Consider the following 6,022-nt stretch of genomic DNA (forward strand, 5'->3'; position numbering starts at 1 on the left):
GGGGCTTAGCTGCAGCCTAGTGCTCGCCTAAGTTTCTAAAAACCTTTCGAGTGGAGAGCAACCCTCCCACTCGGGGGCTTAGCTGCAGCCCAGTGCTCGCCTAAGTTTCTAAAAACCTTCCGAGTGGAGAGCAACCCTCCCACTCGGGGGCTTAGCTGCAGCCCAGTGCTCGCCTAAGTTTCAAATAATCCTACCGAGTGGAGAGCAACCCTCCCACTCGGGAGCTTAGCTGCAGCCCAGTGCTCGCCTAAGTTTCTAAAAACCTTCCGAGTGGAGAGCAAATCTCCCACTCGGGGGCTTAGCTGCAACCCAGCACTTGCCCAAACACGATGAGCACAGGTCGACGACAATTTGTGCTCCACACCTACTGCAAAAGAGCATTACAGATGCTAGTATATACTCCAACCCAAAGAAGATGGTTTCCCAAAAGAAGCAAACGTATTTCAAATGACAAATCAAATTCGGATAACGTCTTACGGACCTAGGAGTGCTCAGGCATCAAGCCTGTTAAAGTTTGGCGGTTACAAAATCACTCGGCATTTCGAGGCAAATTCAAATCATCAAGTATAACAGTTTTTTACCCCTCCTGCGGAGGGCTGGAAGGCGCAACGAACTCGTCCAGGTCAATCCCATCTGCAATCTGAGTGGCGGCCGCGATGAAGGTCTCCATGAAAGAATGGAAATCATGCTTCCTAGTATTGGCCACCTTGAGAGACACCAGCTTGTCCACTCTCTCTTCTTTGCAGTGGACACGGACCAAGGACAAAGCGACGTCAGCACCGCACCGGGCAGAAGACTTATTCCACTCTTGCACTCGACTCAGAATCTCGTTCAGTCGAGTCATCAGCAACTCAAGGTCATTCTGAAGCGTTTCTTCTGGCCAGAGCGATGTGTCGATGCGTGATGTAGCGGCCTTCAGTCTTGCAAGGTAATCGACCACTGCAGCAATGCGGGACTCGAGGCGGAGCACGTTCGTAGCAGTTTCATCCTTCATCGGAGATTTGATGGGATCCAAGCCAGTCTCCACTCGACTAGTCTCCTCTTCAAAGTTTTGGCAGAATTCTGTGGACATGATTCAAGGATAAGCTAACACCCTTACAACAAGTCAGTAACTACCAATCGGAGATAAGAGGTTACCTTCGAGCATGAGGAACAGCTTCTTGGCGAGTCCTCCCAGATAAAGCTCCAAGTCATTTTTCTTTCCTGCCAGTTCACCAGCTTTGTCATCTAGGCCCATATTGGCATTCCTCAGTCGAGTGACTTCTTGGTTGGCCACGTCAAGAGCGGCTTTCAGTCGAGTGTTATCTTCTTCAAGTTTGTTGACGGAAGCCAACTTCTCTTCTGCAAGCCTGGTCTTGTCTGCAGCCCTTTTCTGCGCCTCGGCAAGGTCGAGGTTCTTCTTCTTCAGAGCATCCTTCATTTTTTCTACGAAAATCAGCGTAAGATCAGAGTCGGAGACAGGCAAGAAGCAAGGACAGTCGTCAAGATTCTCACCAAACATACCTTTTGCCTCCTCCTTCGCCTTCGTGAAGTTCTCTTGAACAAGCTTTTGATCAAGCTCAAGCTGGATATACTTGTTCTCCAATTTGGTGTAACGAGAAACAAGGTCACAAGATTTCTGCGAAAGTTCAATCGACAGACATCAATGACAGATCACTTCCAAGTGACTAAAAGGAAAAATCGTACTATTTCTAAGACTACAGGTGAATCTAAAACATTCAACTGTAGTCTCGGGGACTACACCCAGTGGGTGCACCCAGCGTGCCCCCACTAGTTCTATCAGCTAGACTCAGAGTCGATCAGTCGACCGGAAGCAGTTAACTGTCAGCAGTAAAAAAAATTAAATTATTCAGACCATAGCCGATTGCCAGCAATCGACCACGGTCTCGGGGACTACACCCAGTGGGTGCACTCAGCGTGCCCCCACCAGTTTCATTGTTCCACTCGACCATGGTCGAGTGGAACAAGTGAAGTGAGAAATCTCAAGACACAAAAACTGTAGTCGACTGCCAGCAGTCCACTGTAGAATCGACACACCCAGTGGGTGCATGACAAAAATCAAGATTTCCAGTCGGTGTTCAACTAACCTGGACATTGCTCTGGAGAGCTGAGCTCGCATCATAAGCTGCTTGGCTGGCAGTTCAGATTGCCTTCACCTTCTCCATAATAATCCCGGCCTAGCGTATAGCTTCCTTGGCAGTGCTTGCTTGGTCCTCCGGGACGTGGTAGGTGGAGAAGAGGGAAGGCGGGTCAGCACTCGACGACGAAGGGCGGGCAATCGTCAACGGCTCCGCTAAGGACACGGTAGCCCGAGCAACATTGCTCCCCTCGTGAATCTGTGGTCCAGGTGCTGACGTAACCTGCGCAGCCTTGCCAACAGTCGCCTTTCTGCTCCTCCTCTGCCTCAGCAGCGCTTCGTCGTCATCGTCAGGAAGATTGATGACAATGTTAGGTGGAGCTGCAGAAGAAGTTCGAAATCAAAAATGGAGATTCAATCGACCAAAAGCGAAACCGCGCAGATCATACCAGGTTGAGAAGTCGCAGCATCTTCCATTTCTTGATCCTCATGCCTGGCTGATGTCTCAGAAGTAGCAGCACTGCGATTTGCAAATATCATTCGGTCAGCGATTGAGTCGACCGAGAGTGGAAAACATGAGTTACGATCATTACCCAGAGACAGTTGGAATCTCCATCCTCATCTTCGGTAGGGCCTTCGCCGGTATTGACGGGGCCGCTCGGGGTTGCTTCGACGCCTTTTCAGTCGGCACCGGTGAAGTTGTCCGAGGACGTTTAGTCGACTGCCCAGCAGGCGCGACTCCCTTGCCACGATCAGCCGCAGGGTCATGGGCGAGCACGGACCTCCTTTCGGAACAAGGAGGCGCAACATCCTCCTCCTCTTCCTCCTCCTCAGAACCTGCGTCTTCCTCACCCTCATCGACGTCCGACTCCCACTCCTCTTGGATTTCGCCTCCGCTTCCTTCCTCCTCTTTAGCCTGCGCCTGCGCCCCGTTGGGCATCGAGTACAGCTCAGTGGTTTCCTGAAAGACAGCAAGCAAGACAAAGGTCAATCGACTGATTTACGACGAAACAGAATGGACGGAGCAATCAGACGAAAATAGTCGTACCTTGTCCACCAATAAGATTGGTCGAGTGGAATGATCCCCCTAGCTCCACGAGGATTGTCCTTGTTCCCCGTGATGGCAGTCATCCACCTCTCTAGTGTAGCATCGTCAACCTCCTCTGGGCGGACCCGACTGGTGTCTTCAGTACCAGAATATAGCCACATCGGGTGGCCCCGATACTGGAGTGGTTGAATGCGCCGCCGAAGGAAAACCTCCAGAAGGTCCATGCCGGTCACGCCATTGAGAATCATCTGAACTACTCGCTCCATCAACATTTTCACCTGAGCCTTCTCCTCCGGAACTACTTTCACAGATGAGGGCTTGTTCACTCGACTCATAGAGAAGGGGGGGAGCCCGGTCGACTGCCCTGGCATTGACCGGTCTTGGCAGTAGAACCAGGTCGACTGCCACCCTCTGACCGACTCGGGAAAGCGCTCTTACTCCTCATCTGGACCCCGAGACCCCCACACATCTGGATCACCTGGGTTCTCTCATCATTGGGGTTGGCCTTTTTTACCGTATGGGAACGGCAAGTGAATATATGTTTGAAGAGGCCCCAATGCGGCCGACAACCCAAGAAATTCTCACACAAAGATACGAAGGCGGAGAGATAGGCGATGGAATTTGGAGTAAAATGGTGGAGCTGAGCTCCAAAGAAATTCAGAAATCCTCGGAAGAAAAGATGTGGCGGCAGAGAAAACCCTCGATCTACATGAGTCGCCAAGAGGACGCACTCACCCTCCTAAGGTTGCGGTTGACACTCCGCTCCCGGAAGCCTCGCTGCTCCGTGCTCGATCAGCCCCTCATTGGCTAGGTCATCGAGGTCCTTCTGGGTGATGGTCGGGCGGATCCAATCCCCTTGGATCCAACCCTGCGGCAGGCGAGACCGCGACAAAGATCCACCCCGACTGGGCGCTCTCCCCTTTGCTTGCGCCGTCGCCTTCTTCGCCCGTTCCAAAGCCGCCGTCTTCTCCTTCACCATTGTCTTCGACGAAGCCCGAACGGAGCAGCGGCTCTGGGCAGTTCGTGAGCGCAGCAGATGAATCTGGAGACGAGGGAGGAGAAAATGAGGAGGCACTGTTCGGAAAACCTCTGCCTGGTTCCTTATATGGGGTCACTTCGGAGTGGCTGACGGGAAGGCCCAGGCAATCCTGTCAAATCCCAAAACAGTCGCGCACGCGATACGTGGCGAAAAAGGCGGCGCAGAGATCGAGGCGTCCCTGCCTTATCCTGTCCGAGTACCGCGGCGTTCTCCGCTTCGCGCGCTTCCCAAAATTCGGATCCCACTAAATCCGCTAACCAACAGGGCAACTTGTCAGACGGAAGATCTCCTGCGATCCGTCGCTCGGAAATCTCCAAGTTCATAAAGTTCACTTGACAGATATAAAGAATGGATCAAGGCGACTGAAGAAAGTTGACACCCTCACTTAAAAGTCATTGATCCTGAGCAAAAAGGCCTTTACAGTACCAGAAAGCACGTCGGAAAGATTGCCAACTCCGTCCTCACTCAAACCTCGATCCATTCGGGGCCTACTGATGAAGTCATGTACCTAGGGTAGGGTTACAGACCTGTCCAAGGTACCCTCCCCAAGGACATCTCTTAGAAGAAGCCGTCTTTCAGTCGACCAAGAGGAATTCCACTCGACCGGCTAGAAGACACTCGACGAACCTGAAGACACTCGACCATGAAGACTCACTCGACCACCAGGAGTTCAAGATCTACTCTGTATCCAAACGGTCTATAATTAAATAGTCTTAATGGTCATGATGACACTTTATGTAGGGCATTACCAGTAACACCAGGTCTTAATGTACTTTAACCCTCTGCCACGTGGGCTGGCTGGGGTCCTGGCGTCCTCTATATAAGCCACCCCCTCCACTGGTAGAAGGCTTCGCACCCCTGTAACTCATATACACATAAACCAGTCGACCGCCTCCGGGCTCCGAGACGTAGGGCTGTTACTTCCTCCGAGAAGGGCCTGAACTCGTAAAACACTCGTGTGTACAACTGCTCCATAGCTAGGATCTTGCCTCTCCATACCTACCCCCCATTCTACTGTCAGACTTAGAACCACGACAGCGTCCGCCACGCGAGGGTCTTGTCTTGTCACGGCTGAAATGGGTCATACCAGGACGTTGATGGAGCCACGTCATGCGCTGCAGGCAAGCAATTCTGCGTACCCTAGTTCCCAGAACACCAATAGGAGCCCCGAGCCCAAGGCGCGCTCACACTTGGCTTCGAGGCGAAGCCAAAGGGCAAGTGCGGAGCACCACGGGCCCTAATCGCCTGCGGACCGAGTCGACGCATGGCTCCTGATGGGATGTGGGCGTCTCCGCTTCCCCATGCTGTCTTGGCAACTGCTGCGGGGTCACAAAAAGGCCAATCCCTGCAGTCAAGCGTTCATTGGCTTCCCTTTGTCTTGCTTCAGATCTCGTCCTCTTCTCAGCTAGAGGTCCTCCAGATCCACCAGGCCTTTACCTCTAAGCTCTTCGCCAATGAAAGCCAAGGGAGTGAAGCTTGCTCGTGCGGCCACACACTCCGCCCCTTCGGCCATGTGAACCCTCAGCCAATCCTCCAGCACCGAGGTAGGGCATCTCGCCACCATGCTGCTACCGACGGCGAACAACGACAATGAGGGGAGAGAGAACAAGCTTCAGGTCGGCTCTGCCGAGCCGGGGACCTTCGCAAGTACATTCCCTTCTTCCTCCACAGTATCTTTGCGGGGCTCGTCCCGCCTTTCTCGAAGTTCTTCATTGCCATCCTTGACCACTACCAGATCCAGGCGCTTCACCTCCAACCCAACTCTGTCCTCCTCTTGTCGATCTTCGCCTTCTACTGCAAGGCCTTCATGGGGGTGAAGCCCTCCATTGCGCTGTTCTGCCGCTTCTTCTCCCTCCGA

This window comes from Triticum dicoccoides, chromosome 4B, assembly GCF_002162155.2.
Source record: "Triticum dicoccoides isolate Atlit2015 ecotype Zavitan chromosome 4B, WEW_v2.0, whole genome shotgun sequence".
NCBI classification, from domain to species: Eukaryota; Viridiplantae; Streptophyta; class Magnoliopsida; order Poales; family Poaceae; genus Triticum; species Triticum dicoccoides.